The 15,772-nt window shown below is 41.7% G+C and overlaps 1 protein-coding gene across 2 annotated transcripts in view; it reads right to left on the reverse strand.

The window, feature by feature from the left end:
* FBXL7 (F-box and leucine rich repeat protein 7) overlaps positions 1-15,772 on the reverse strand; it is a 388,316-nt gene that overhangs the window by 63,159 nt on the left and 309,385 nt on the right. The gene's annotated exons all lie outside the window — the stretch shown is intronic.

The raw sequence follows: 15,772 nt of genomic DNA on the forward strand, positions 1-15,772 counted from the left end.
TCACTGTGTTGTATCAGAGCATGGGGCTTCTGAACACCGACTCTGAAGCCAGTGTACGTGGGCTCGATTCCTGGTTTCTTGGTTTGCCAGCAGAGTCAGGTTCCTTTTTTGTAAAATGGACATTATAGAATTGACGTCAAGAGAGGAGGATTAAATAAGAAGTATCTCTAAAGCTTACAAAAGTGAGTCCTCAGTGGGAGCTATTAGCAGTGTTCACCTGTATCAGCTCTCCACCCCTGATATCCTGATTTATTTTTCTCAGGAAAAGACTTCTTAATTATTTGTGTATCCCTCACCCCGTCCACACTACTTGGCATCTATAAGCGCCACGTACATGGCAAGCCAAACTAAACTTGTAAGAATATGAAGAATAATTTCAAAGTCATGGAATGATTCGTCCTAGAACTGGAAATGCCTAAACATCAATATTTAGTTCCAAGTTCATAGAGCAAGGAAGCATTCTCTGGAGGCATAGGGAACGATTTTTTTCCTCAGGGAGGAAACAATTAAACATTTAAGATTCTACCCTTGACTGTAAACATGGCCTCCTCCAATGGCGCAGTCCACACATAGCTTCTGACTCATACCCAAAGGCTTTATGTTCTTGCAGGGTATTCAATTATAGTTTTCAACAGAAAGTGTAAATTACAGGATGCCTGATAAATTCATCCAAAAATACTAAGAAAAACAGATGGTATTTTCCAAATCTTATCAAATGATTCCCTTTCTCCTCACTCACCAGGGTAGTTTTGTGCCAAATATGATGGAAAAGTAATTTGCCTGCCCCTGATCATTTATACACTCCGGAGGGAGGGGTTGTCGGAGTAAGTAAGATATATTGATTTCCCAAACACTGCTCTCTTCCTTCTCTGGGTGGTTAAAACAAAAACAAAGTATTTGATTTCCTCCATTTTTCTACTGATGAAAGATGACAGATCCAATAGCTGAGCTCACAAATGGAAATCTTTATTATGTATGATTATAATCTTTCTCTCTGTTTCCACTGTAACCAATCCAATATTGGAGAGATATTCCAAAGTCTGCAAGGATAGTGCTAAGGGAGCTACTCTCTAGCAGGGACCGATGGACTTTTCACCATGATGCCATCTCCCTATATGCTCAAAGACCTGGCCAGCTGTGACTGTGATGAAATCGACAGGGCAAGCACAGACAGAATAGGCCGTTTGTGCTTAGTGGTTTGTACTCTAAATCTCCTTAGCTCCCCCAAACCACATTAATTACCTATTAGAAAGTATTAAGGACAAATTGGAAGTGTTGGATGAGATACATGGCAAATAATATTTATTCAATCCATATAGATTTAGCCTTGAGAATTACTGTACATTAAGAGATTCATGGTGACTCTCACTCTCAGGCAAAACAAGAGGAGAAAAGTGTCCTCGTGCTGCAGAGCATATATTAAATCATTGGAATGATCCATTATTTCATTAATTCCAATAGACTTCTGTTGCTGGTAGAACGACTTCTAGCCTCTTGGAGGACCGGGAGAGGACAAGTTCCTAATAGTCTGCCTTCCTATGGTTAAGTCCTGTAGTGACTCAAAGTGTGTTGAACTTTGTGAGTGATTCTAAGAGCAAGTCTGTTCACAAGTTGGACTTCATTTTGCATTCAGCCTCAAACAGGAAAAGAGGGCATTTATGGCTCATTTTCAGACAGAAAGTACTTGACTGATGAAAAATCCTCTGAACAGTGGTAAGACTCTCCAAAAGACAAGGGAATGCCAAAAAAAAAAAAAAAAAAAAAAGGGAGGCGATTGTGAGCTGACCTGGCAACATGTTCTCCAGGAAATGGCCGGGTGTGAGTATCATTGCTGATTACACATAAAATAGCTCCAAAGCAATGTTCTCTATCAGGCAAGGCTGCATTTCAGAGCTGTGTTTTCCCAAGGAAAAAGAAAGAGCCCTCACATAAAGCCCTTTTGGAAAGAGGCTGAGCAGCTTCAGGAGCAGAGAAGTTAGGAGGTGTTCCTGTGCACCGGCAAATAGGGAGGGATCACACACAAGGAGATGAGCAGGGTGCACACAGCACAGCATGCATCCAGAAGGAAAATCCAGTGTGGACTTACTCCTCCAGGATCTTTTTTTTTTTAAAAAAAAAGATTCAGGAAAACACAAATCAAGAGCTTAGATCATTATGTGGGAAGTCCATCTCTTTGTTTCACTTTGTGGATGAGCTCTCGAGGGGAAATGGTAGGTAAAGGTAAGGAAGAAACAGTAACTTCTGGATTTTAAATCACAACTAAGATATCAGAATGTCAACAGTAAAGGAGGGCATCTGACAGTGCTTGGCTGCCATCCCCAGTCGACTGGGGAGGGAAGGTTGGGAGGGAGAATTAAATGAGATAATGCTTAGAAGCACCTGCTACAATGCCCAGCACATATGTTCTATGGAAAAAAGCTATAATTCTTAATCATGATATTAATAACTATAACAAATGCCTGAGCTTTAAGAGGCCCTCCTACCTGTCATTCAGGAGATGATGAGGACATGATCACAGTCCATATGGCTGGGTAAGTGGTCTCCCTGGGGCTGATCCGTCCCCTATGATCCAGTGTTGATTTGCCTGATCAGGGAGCCCTTTCAAAGACATGACCCCTTCTCTCCAGAAGCTGTGGTCCCAGCAGGTGAAGAATATTGTGCAATTTCTTTTCAAAATTATTGCTTTTCCACACAGAAACACATTTGTGATTCTCCCTTGAACTGATCAATTCATAGGTTTCAAATACTGTCTTATCATGGCCTATATTGCCACACCCTCCTTCCACAAGCTTTCCTGCCACCCCTCACATTTACATAAAGTTTTCCCACATTCAAAAGTATTCATGACGAATTTAATTTAAAGTTGGGTAAGAGCCTTCATGGGTGGTCATGCTTTTCCAGGATGTTATGGTATCTGGACATCTGGGATACCTAAAGCTCTAATGTCTACAGGTGGAATCACTGGTGCTTACAGAGCCCACTCCTGGAACCAGACTGCTGGTTCAAACCCTCACTCCACCTCTGCCTACCTGGCACGTCAGGTACACTGACCCAACCCTCTGGACCTCAGTTTTCTCAGCTGTGTAATGGAGACAGTAAGAGTACTTCACTCATAGGAGCATTGGATGAATTAAGACCTATTTAGTGTTGAGAACAGGTAAGGCAGAAGCAGGGAGTTGGTCATGGACATCACGTTTGTACAGGTAAATTAAATCCAGATAAGCTCTCAGAACACTAGCAGTAATTTCATTTCAAGAGATGAAAAATTAAAGTAACACAAAAAAATTTGTGTATTGAATTCGTAGTGATTTGGTTCTTCTGACTCATTCATTCATCTACTCATTTATTCGCCAAATGTTTATTAACCTTCTATTAGAATGTCTCTTTCAGACACAAAGAAAAGAAGAAAAATGGATGCTACATTTTAACAGGCACATCAAGAGAAGAATCACACACTGCATTCATCATACAGGTAGGTGGCTTTTTGCAAATACTTAAATCACAGACCAAAGGATAAAATTTAGGAGTGGGCCAAAGCTATAAAGAGTTTTTAATACATGGAAGAATCACTTCCATAAACTATATATCAGTGGAGTTCATTAAACTGCACATTACTAGTGCAATTGTTTATACATGCAGTTTTAGGAACACCCCCCAAAAACATATTCAATCATGGTGGCTGCCATCTTGGGCTTACTTTTCCAGAAGAGAGAATAATTCCAGGCAACAGCATTTGAACACATTAACCCCTGGCTTTGTTTCCTTTTAAAGAGTCAAGGATTTAGTGCTCCCCAAAAATACTGTTTGAAATAACAATAAAACCCCCCAGAGTTTCAGGAGAAGCAACAGGGGCTCCTTCTTCTTCATGAAACAAAGTTTGGGCTGTCAGCCACAACAAAAATCCTACAGTTACTTTGTTGCAGTAGAAAGCTCGACACATTTAACTTAAAGTTCTGCCTGAACTCAACCATTCTATTAAAACATGCATGCGGGGGTGGGGGTGCGCCTGGGTGGCTCAGTCATTAAGCATCTGCCTTCAGCTCAGGTCATGATCCTCAGGGTCCTGGGATCAAGTCCCACATCGGGCTCCCCGCTCTGCGGGAAGCGTGCTTCTCCCTCTCCCTCTCCCCCTGCTTGTGTTCCCTCTCTCGCTGTCTCTCCGTCAAAAAATAAATAAAATCTTAAAAACAAAAACATGCATGTGGGCACACACACAAAACCATCTTAGTTTCAAAGTGTTGTTCCTGCCATGTTGAACTTCCTTTCAGACTGGAAAAAGTAGCTGTTGAGGGGGGCCTGATGACATCAAGGGCTAGAAAAGCCTTGTGAATTGTCATGAAAGATCAGATTATCTGAAACCATTCTTCAAGGTACCTAATTGTACATGAGAAATTGTTGACTTGACAGAGGATTTTTGTCAGTTTAATTCCTAGAAGTGCAATTGCTGGGTGTATCACTCACCTACTGCCCTGTAACAACTAACTTAGTGGCTTTAAACACCACCAGTCACGATTTCACAGTTGTTGTGGGTTGGGAGTCTTGGCTGGATCTTCTTTTCAGGATCTCCCTAGGCTGCAATCAAAGTGTTGGCTGGGCTGTGTCCTTTCTAGAGCTCAGGAGTCTTTTTCAAAGTGACATCATTGTTGGAAGATGGTGGTGGCAGGGCTGAGGTACCTGTTTCCTTGCTGGTTGCCCACTTGCTGGTTGCCCAGCTCTTAGAGTTTGCCTGCAACTCCTCGCAGGTGACCCCCCCACCACAATGGCAGTTTACTTTATCAAGGCCAGCAGAGAATGTCTTTAGGAAAGCCTCAGTCTCTCCTTTAAGGGCTCTCACCTAATAAGGTCAGGCCCACCCAGAATAATCTCCCTTTTGATTAAATAAAAATTAACTGATTTGGGTCCTTAATTACATCTGCAAAATTTCTTCACCTTTGCTATATAATGCAACCTAATCAAGAGAGTGAGCTCTCATCATATACATAGGTCCTGTTCACACTCAAGGGAGGGAATTGTGCAGAGCTTGTAGGCAGAGGGCAAGAATCTTGTAGACCATCTTAGAATTCTGCCTTGCACCATGGGCTATTTACTTTAAAAAATTGGATCTGGGGGCACCTGGGTGGCTCAGTCAGTTAAGCGTCTGCCTTCGGCTCAGGTCATGATCCCAGGGTCCTGGGATCGAACCCTCTATCTGGCTCCCTGCTCAGCGGGAAGCCTGCTTCTCCCTCTCCCTCTGCCTGCCACTCTGCCTACCTGTGCTCTCTCTCTATCTGTCAAGTAAATAAATACAAATCTTCAAAAAAAAAAATTGGGTCCGTATTGCCAAATTGTTCTGTCAAGAGTTTGGGACAATTACCAGTCCACCAGTGTATGAACAGGCTATTTCCTCGTATTTTTTTTAAAAAAGATTTTATTTATTTATTTGACACACACAGATAGAGAGAAATCAGGGGGGCGGGGGCAGAGGGAGAGGGAGAAGCAGGCTCCCCGCCAAGCAGGAGCCCGATGTGGGGCTCGATCCCAGGACCCTGGGATCAATGACCCGAGCCGAAGGCAGACGCTTAACCGACTGAGCCACCCAGGCACCTCTGTTTCCTCACATTTTAATAAATATTCAAGATGACTGATCCTTTCCTTTTTTCCCCAGGTTGGTAGGAGAAAAACATTTTGTTATAGTTTTAATTTCTGTTTCTTTGAAGAGGAGATTGAGCATAATTTCATGTGTTCACACATCTCCCAAGAATTATCTTTTTCATACCTTTTTGCTTTGGTTTCTTCTTAAGTTGGGCTGTTTCTTATTTTTTCATATTGATTTATAAGAGCTATTTCTACATTATGAAACAAAACCCTTCTGTTTTTATGTGTTGCAATCATTTCTCTCTCTTTTGGCCTTTAAACTTGTTCTCTCTCTCTCTTTTTATTTAAGGAGAAGTTTTTAGAAAAAGTGTATAATAGCGGAAAAATTTCGTGTCAATCAGCTTGCGGAATAAATTGATGTATATTCATGTGATGGAATACTCTGAAAACATTAGAAAAGTGAGGTTGATTTAGAAGATAAGGAAATAGAGAGAAGGAAGACTTTAATATTTCAATTAGTAGGAAGGCAAATTATAAGATCTGTAATTGTGATCCCATGCTTGATAAATAGTTTGTTTTGCCTATTTGAATAATTATTTTTAGAAAAATGTCTGGAATGACACACATCAAGATATATCCACACACCATAGTGGATTTATCTGGAGAACTGAATAAGGCAGTGGGCTGTGGCTTTTTATTTCATTCACTTCCATATCTTTTTGTTTAGTTTTACAGTAAATGATCTTTGATTTTATATTTGAAAAGATGAGTAATGAGGGGCACCTGGGTGGCTCAGTCAGTTGAGCATCCGACTCTTGATTTCAGCCAAGGTCATGATCTCAGGGTCCTGAGATCAAGCCCTGTGTCGGGCTCCATGAGCAGCAGAGTCTGCTTGGGATTCTCTCTCTCTCTGCCCCTCCCCCTGCAAGTGCTCTCTCTCTAAGTAAATAAACAAAAACTTAAAAAAAAAGGAAGATGAGTAATGATATAATGATGTTTACTACACTTTCAATATGAAATGTCACATTTTATTGGATCTTAGTTAATAGAATATTGCTAATCCTATTTTGTATTTGAGGGATATTTATTTAACAACAATTTAATATTTTTTCCATTTTTTTACACCGGGTGAGTTAGTCATAATTTTCCCAGTTGGCAAGAGGAGATAACTGGGTCTCGGTGAGTCTGCTGCTTGGCTTGTGGTCAGAGGGCTGGTTGGAAGGGAAAGTGGAGCTTTCCCTCGAAAGGTGTTCAAAGTCCTGTCCGAATATTGATTCTACACCGTCACCCCTAAATGGGAGCATCCTGTGGGCACCCCACACTGGAATAGGCTGGTATGTACAGAAAAGCTAAATAGAAGCCCTCGGTAAATTCACTGCATCGGAAGAGCACACAGAAACATCCGGTAGGAACAAGAAGGAAGCCATTTCCCTCAAGTTGAAAGAATGCGTTTCTTAGAAGGATTTAGTTTCACACAGTAGTTAACTCAGAGGGATCAGGACAATTACGCCCCAAACTGCATAGAAGAGGAGGTAAGAGGTAGCCCAACCAGGCAGTCACCTTTGCATCTGGGAGCACAGCTCCCACGGAAGGCTGGGGGCTGAGCGGGACGTCAGATATGTCCTCCCTGAGGGAAGGGGGAACCCAAATGGATCCTGAAGCTTAAGGAGAAAGACATTTTCCTACAGCCGTCCCTAGCCATTTGGATTGTCTTATATTCATGACTCTTAGTTATTTCTAAAGCAGTTTTTTTTTTTTTTTTTTTTTTGAGGAGGGAAGGTTCTGCTGGTGACCACACTTTATCCCTTGTGACGGAAATAATGCCATTTATCTGCCAATGCCAAAGCCCTGGTCCCCTCTGCAGCCCTCACACCTGCTCTGGGCCCTCTCCCTGCGACCTCCACTATACACCCTTTCCTAGCGTCTGGTTTTCCCTCACCCGCCACCCCCCCCCACCTCCTCCCTTGGGGCCTGAGGGATGCTGTGGAGGGTGGGGACGCTGGAGGCACTGGTCTCCTTCCTGAGCCCAGACCTTTTCTCTCCGTTCAGCCCAATCCTACTGCATATTCTGCTCCTGGCCTCCTCCTCCTCCAGCAGGAGGGCGGCAAGGCCTGGCCTCCCACCCCCACTCTGCCCCAGGCTTTCTCTCATTGCTCTGCAGGGAGGCCGGGAACCAACCCCCCCCCCCCCACACGCCCCCGGGCAGAGACAGGAGCCGGCTGCCTTCAGAAACGTTACCGCCCTTCTCTGGAGCCACCCTAAAGCCTCTCAGCCCGCTCAAGGAGCCGCAAGCAGCTCTAGAAAGAAGGCAAGATCTGCTTGGGCCGCTGCAGCTAAGTGGAAGCAGAGCCTCAGTGTGAGCAGGGAAGGTAATACTTGCCCTTCCCTGGCACTGGAACGCTTTCTCCTCCCTGCTAAAGCGGACTCCAATCGTCCGCCTTCGCAGGCTGTCCCCATCCGCGGCTCAACTGCCCCGGTTGCCAGGAGTGTCTTCAGGCAGGGCTGGCAAGGACAGAGCTACCAGAGGAAGGAAGGTTTTTTTCCTATGAAAACATTTTTTTTTTTTTAACATATGGCATTTCTCCAGAACAGCAGTTACTCACTTTTTAGCCTAATCTTTGGAAAGTCTACGTATCTTTGCTGCCACTGTGCATAGATCCTTTTTTAAAGATTACGCATCTGACATTGTTTTGAGATGTAAATTAGCTTGAAGATTTTAAAACGTAGAAAAGACAATAAAACCACACTGATTATTCAGCAATGTGCAACCCGCTGGAGTTACCAGAAATTCTAGGTATGTTCACAATCCTCTCTGAAGCTTTCCTTCATTAGATTCAGGAATTTGAGGAGAGCAATTGATAGATACTCATCTGTCTTCTCAAAACTGTGGTTATTTGCGTACTTAGAATATGGGACTTTTATCATATTTTTAATGCTATGACAAATCAACCACATGGGAAGGAAGTTCGTAACTATTTTATTCATTTAAATATTTTCTGAATTCCTACTATGTGGGAAGGACACAGCAGGGGAAAGAGTCAAGATCCCTAGACCATTCTAGTAGAGAAAGACAGACAGACAGACAAACCAATAAACAGACGTGTGTGTACGAAAGTATTATGAAGAAAAAGGAGAATAATAAGGGCAGAGAAAAATAAAGGTACTTATTTTAAATTGTGTGTCTCAGAAGAAGAGGGAGATAAACTTTTTTTTTTTTTTTTTTAAGATTTTATGTATTTGTTTGACAGAGAGAGACAGGAGAGAGGGAACACAGGCAGGGGGAGCGGGAGAGGGAGAAGCAGGCCTCCCGCCGAGCAGGGAGCCGGATGCGGGGCTCGATCCCAGGACCCTGGCATCATGACCTGAGCGGAAGGCAGACGCTTAACGACTGAGCCACCCAGGCGCCCAAGGGAGATAGGCTTTTTAACAGAAGCAAAAGCTTCCATGAATTATCTTTTTGATATTAGAAAACACATTTCTTAGCACTGGACATTTGTAAGAAATTCGAGGAAAGTGAGCATAAGATGTTTTCTGAAAATTATATGAAGAATCACCAGAAAAATGAGGTCGATATGAAGAATGTTTCAAAACATAACATTTTATCTGTACAGGTCCTTCCATCGTGTCTTTCTTCTTTTCTAATCAGAGGTAGTAAAATCTGGTACAACTTGAAAAAGTAATGGTCGTTTCCTTGCTCCACTAAAAAGCACTAGTTCATAAAATGCATTTTTCTTTATTACAATTAAATCATTAATACACAACACATTTGCCACAAATAATTTAAAAGAGTCACAGCAAGCCACGCTATTCTCGCGGGCTTTCCGAAGCTGCTGGTCAACCTGCACTGGCTGTCCCACTCCAGAAGCCTCATTCTTGCCTACAGACCCCATCTCCACCTCCACTTAGCCCATTCTGCTGATTTCAGCATGGCTGGATGGGGCTTGTAGAGAGAACCACTGCCCCGAGATGCTACTGTAACAACAGGTATCATTCGAGAAAGCGTCAGTCGTATATCAGGCTTGCAAATAGAAATGAAGGCAAGAGCTCTCCTGGCCTTCAGATCCCAATGTACCTCAGAAATTGCCATGCAGAATTAATATGCAGAATTTATCAAAATTATTAAAAAGCAGAATCAGGTCTTTTTTTTTTTTTGGTAGCATAATTGAAGGGATACAGACTCCAGCAAAACTATTTTTGAGAAACCATGAGTTAACATCAGCCCCACAAAAATATCTTTGACGCTTGATTTTTCCGGGATTTTCACATCCCCCACCAAAGAAGACTGGCATCCGGAGGAGATCTCTGGTGAGAGGAATTTACAAAAATGCTTTGTTTTCAATCAGGAGGGGCTTTAAATGCTTTGTACTTATTCTAAGATTGCTCCTGAAATCTGAGCTTGCTGGGACAGGAGGAGACAGTGAAAACACAGAGAACCTGATAGAAAAACGGGTAAAGTGTGTGAGGAGGGAGGCAGGTCATAGCAGGGAAAAGCGGAGTAGCCAGCAATGCATGAAGAGCGCTTGAGCTGCACGGTCCTGTGGGAAAACCAGCATTTTTAAAGAATGAGAAAAATCGCAGCAAAGGAAGAACAAAGAAAGGAGAAGAATCTTAGGGAGTCATGATAAGCAGTTCAGAAAAGGCAAAACCATTATCTGGCTCACTGGCTCTCTATGTTGCAAAAATAAATATGTAATTATGGTTATTTAGTAATAGTCACTATTATCAATATACCCGTAGATAAAGCTATCTCTGTACAATTTAGGGAAGAAAATCTGGGTTAAAGATGACGATTTTCCACACAGTTTTTTTTTCTTTTTTTTGGTACATCATTAGTTTTTTGTGGTTGTTGTTTTTCTGGTTTTAACATAGGTTTATTTTCTGTTTGTTTAGTTGGCTTTTTAAAAATTTTTTTATTGTTATGTTAATCACCATACATTACATTAGTTTTTGATGTAGTGTTCCATGATTCATTGTTTGTGTATAACACCCAGTGCTCCATGCAGAACGTGCCCTCTTGAATACCCACACACAGTTTTTAAGTCATTAAAAGTCTGTACTAGAAAGTGTACTGGGAAAAAAAAAAACAGGGGGTCTGCAAAGACCTTCCAAGGACGACTAGAATTTCAAATGCACCATTAAGGGAGAAGAGATGTCCACATAGGAAGATGGTCCTGGTTCCAGAAGTAGATTCAGAAACCAAGAGTAAAAAACATTTCAAGCAAGGGGTATAGATAGCCGTGTCAAATGTAGCAGAAATAGTCACTGAGCTGGGAATGTAAATACTTGAAGGTTTTTTTAAAATTCGGCATTGAGAATGGTCCCCATTCAGGGTGTGCTTGTCTGTTCCCTGATGTGGGGACGAGCCACAGCCACAGTAGGGGGAAGCCCACCCACATGCCACTCCCATACTCCAACACACCGGACTAAACAGTTGTTTTCCTTCATGGCCTAAGGACACAATTCCATTGTGCACCTTGGAAATGTCGAGAGGAACGAGTATCTCCCTGTTGCTCCCAAACAAAACTTACTTATCCATTTGTCCTTTTTTGTCTTTGTGCCAGGTGATTAAGTTCCAAAAATCTCAAAAAAAAAAAAAAACCCAAAAAACAAAACCAAAAAACCAAAAAAACCCCTACTCTGATCCAAGAGCATCACAAATAGCCACCAAGGACAGTCTGCGTCCAGGAACCCACAGCCTTGAGAACCGCAGCTGTCAGATGCTGACCTTGGATCCCTGTCTTCCCACTAAGCCAGTTTCAAGGAAGATGTATTGTTCTGGGTCTTTGCCTGACTTGACTTCTAGCCATCCTTAGCTTTCAGGATATCTTAACACTAATCATAATAATACTTACTAAAGAGTGATTAGGTAATAGGTTATCCACAGAGGGTTGTCTCATTCAGCTCTATCTAGAATTTGGCTCAATTTCCCTTTGCTGAATTCAATCGTAAGCATGATCGTCTTAAATGTCAATTGTAACCAAACATAAACGTCTTGTTCAAACAAGTTTATCTTCGCTAAACTTAACTGTAGTCTCTGATTAGCTGTTTGGAAGTTAAATAAAGCATATTTATGGGTGTTTTCCCCTTTTGATGGTATGCCGGCTATATATGGGCAAAACTCTTGTGTCTCAGATCCTTTAAAATATCCTAGGATTTCTTCTGCAAACTTCGAAAGAACAGGTGTCACTCTTAATTTTATCCAATATACACAGTTAAAGGCAACTTGAGTGTTCGCTGCTTTTGAAAGGGTTCTTTCTATAGTACAAGAAAACTAAGTTTTCTTAAAAGTAGTAACTTGTAATTTCATAAAATAATATTATTTATGGTATTTCAATTTATGTTGAATTTTTAATTTGAATGTTATGATGGCTTCAGTCCAAATTGGGTAAGTGCTCTAGACTTGTAGTATGGAGCGAATGTTCCTGTCCCTCCCCACCCCCTTCAGATTCATAGATTGAAATCTCTTCCCCAACGTGATGGTATTAAGAGGTGATTAGCCTTTGAGAGGTGATTAGTTCCTGATGGCAGAGCCCTGGTGAATGGGACTGGTGCCCTTCTAAGAGAGGCCCTGGAGAGCTCCCTCACCCCTTCCTCCATGGGAAGTTACAGCAAGAAGATAACCCTCTAGGAACCAGGAAGCAGGCTCCAACCAGACACTGAATTTGCTGGTGCCTTGATTTTGAATTCCCAGCCGTGAGAACTCTGAGAAATAATGCCCACTGTTTAAAAGCTGCCCAGTCAGTGGAATATTTATTATAGCAGCCTGAACTGACTAAGACAACATGTCACCAAAGCATCGGGCATCTTATTATCCTAGATTAAGGAGTGATGTAATGTTTCAGCCTTAGGCTTTGTGATTCCATGAAATTCTGGGTATTTGTCTGTTAGGCACAGGGAGAGATCTAAACCTGAGAGGTCTGGATGCCTCAGTGCTTTCTTCCAAGTGAAGTGGCAGAAGATGCCAAGCGCTCACAAGATGTCCAAGAGGAGCGGTCCTGCCTAGACAAAGGGTGAAGACAGAGTTGACAGCTCATTTATCCCAGTTCTCCTGATAAGGATCCCCTTGCAGGTTCTATCACAGCTCATAGTGGGGATGGCCATGGTGAGTGGTTGACAGGAGGCTGGAAGTTGACACAGACAAGGTCCCCTCGCTCTCCGTTCCACAACTTGCAGGGTGCCTCGGACTCAGTGGGGCATAACGTGTCACACGGTCTGGACTCTCACTATCTCTCAGACCCACTTCTTACTACTCTTCCTCTTTCCTAGTTAGCTCTAGTGCACTGCTCCTCACTGTGCTTTCGGATACACTGGGCACACCTCCACTTAGAAGCTTCGCACTCCCTGCCGCCTTTGTTGGAATGCTCTCATCACGAATGTCTACAGGGCTCATTCCCTGTCTTAGTCCCTGAGGGCTGCCATAACAGAATACCAGAGACCGAGTGGCTTATAAACAACAGAAATTTATTTCCCACAGTTCTGGAAGCTGAAAGTCTAGTAAGATCAAGGCACCGGTAGATTCAGTGTCTGGCAAGGGATCATTTCCTGGTTCCCTTCCTGAGAAGATGGCCATCTTCTTACCATAACCTCACATGAAAGAAAGTGCTAGGGAGTTCTCTGGGTTCATCTCATTTGTCTCTATTGTTATGACCTAGTCACTTCCCAAAGGTCCCCCTCTTAATTACCATAACATTAGGGGTGACGATTTCAACATACGAACCTGGAGGAACATAAACATTCAGTCGGGAACACTTTCCCACCTCATGCAGGTCTTTGCTCAAATGTCACCTTCCTGATGAGGCTGAGCTAGAGCATCTTATTTAAAATTGCAACCTGCTTGCCTCCCATCTTGATCTTCCCAATCAATCTCTCTTCTGTGACCTATTTTTTTTTCACTTTTTCTTTTTCTTCTGTGGCACTTTTCGTCTCCAAAGTACTATATGATATTTCTCATTTACCATGTCTACAGAGTTCTGTCTGTCTTCCTTTGCCAGAATGCATACTCCAGAAGAGCAGGGATCTTTATTCTGTTCACTGATGTATCTCAAAGCTCTGAAAACAATTTCTGGCACATCAGAAGTGTGCCATAAATATTTGATAAAAGAATAAATGAATGAATAAAATTGATAGAATATTGTGCAATGATAAGGACCACGAAGGCAAAGACCCTCTGGATTTTGTTCACCATGATATCCTAAGCACCTATAATAGTCCCCAGCAGCAAAGAATATTGAATTTATTGAATGAGTGAATGAATGTTATTGGTGAGCAGAGGCATCTTAAAACCCATGTAAGCATTAGTAGAAAATAAGTATCTTTGGGCCAAGATTGAAGTATTTTTGTGACCCAAATCCTGCTGAGAGTTCTTTAGCTACGTGCAGGTCATAAAATTACCCAGGGTGCTGCAAAACAGATTATTCTAAAGAAAACTCCAGAAGTCTACAGCTACTTCAACAAGTCCTGACAAAGGTGACAGCATCTGTTATACAAAGCAAAAGCACATGAAGATGATTTGTCCTGTGATGTAATACACAGGATTCCATTGCGGTATGAAACCTCTCCATTCAGGGCTGTTTTCCTGTGTTGTAATAGAGGAGATCATGGGCTCTGTGGTCAGACAGACCTGCATCAAATGTCCTCCCTACCATGTCCTGGACTGTGTGATTCTGAGTCACTCATTTTGTCTTGTTCTCCATTTCCCATATTTTAAAAAACAACACCCAACTCTTTAGGGTCATTGTGAATCTGAAAAGGATGAGCGGAATAAAATGTTTAGTAGATACTCCAAAAAAAAAAAGATCACTATGCCCTCTATGTCTTTTCTCTGCACGATTCTAATATTTCTATTGTACATTATAATTGCAGAGTTACGTTTTTCCCTCCCTTCCCCTCTGATCCTCTGTCTTGTTTCTCAAATTCCTCACATCAGTACCCCTGACAAATAATACATTATATGTTAATAAAAAAATTTAAAAAAGTGGGAACCAAAAAAAAAAATCCCATAGTTATGTATAATAATACATAGTTACATATTATAATTCTAGTAAGGTTTTGTTTTCTCATCCAAGATCTAATCATTTGACTCTGTTCTTGCATTTTACACAGGAAATGTACAGCAGAAAATGTCATAAGAAATTGGAATTGAAATACAGACCATTTCATTTCCTTCCTGAGGGCAAATCTAGCTGGTGATAGCCATGATAGGTTATTAATGCTGGCTTCCTTAAAAATTATAGCATGACATCAGAATATTTACTAAAGAGGCAGAGCAATGACTCATAAGTTACCCACTATGTACATCTGAAATAAGCTAATGGTGTATACCCCTGATAAATCATGACTTTATTACCAAGCACCGTGACCATTAAAAAATGTAAATAGATTCCGATGAGTGACCCCGCTCCATTACTTGGAAATATTTCTTATTGAAATGTAATTAACATTTAACTTCTGGAATTCAAGAACAGTCTTGAGAACTGGAATTCACAAAATTAGTAGCCAATGAATTTGCTAATTTCTCTGTTGCCTACTTAAGACTTTATAGCTATCAGGTGCGTGATGTAAATCTTATTGAGAAAGGAGCACTTCTGCCATCTGCATACTTCCAGAAGGTCAGGCTTTCAGGTCAAGCCTAGAAAACACACACTGTTAGGGGAAATTGGGGCACTGAAGGAGGGAGAACTCTGATAGGTTAACACAGCTTCTAAGTGTCGGAGCCATGATCTGAACTCCTTGAAAGAGACGCCAGTTAAGGTCATAGGATTCACAATCAGGGAGCCGTGCATTTAAGGTTGGCTGGAGTGTTTCTGGTCCACCAGATTCAGAACAGCAATACTTTTATCTGTTTTATGTATGTGTCTTTCATGGAAGCCAAAAATCCGATTACAAAAATCTATACACTACTTGTGCCGAAGTATAACTTTCAAAAACTTAAATACATGACTTTCATATAAATATGGAATGAACAAATGAAAACATTTTCTTTAACTCTTTGAAGGGAACCAGCAAGATGGGTTCAAAAGAGAATGAAAATATACAGGCGGTGAGAAAATAGGTTTGTAACGAGATTTCTGGATCAGATGTACAACTGGGCAGTGTTGTATGGGGTAGACAGATTTCCTGCAGACAGAGATCATTTGGACAAGAATGTGTACACATTAATATATATAATTTCATAGAATCTAGGCTTTTAGTCAATAAT

The sequence above is a fragment of the Callorhinus ursinus genome, unplaced genomic scaffold (genome assembly GCF_003265705.2).
Source record: "Callorhinus ursinus isolate GAN/ISIS: 27379988/994484 unplaced genomic scaffold, GSC_fseal_2.0 scaffold3, whole genome shotgun sequence".
In the NCBI taxonomy this organism is placed as follows: domain Eukaryota; kingdom Metazoa; phylum Chordata; class Mammalia; order Carnivora; family Otariidae; genus Callorhinus; species Callorhinus ursinus.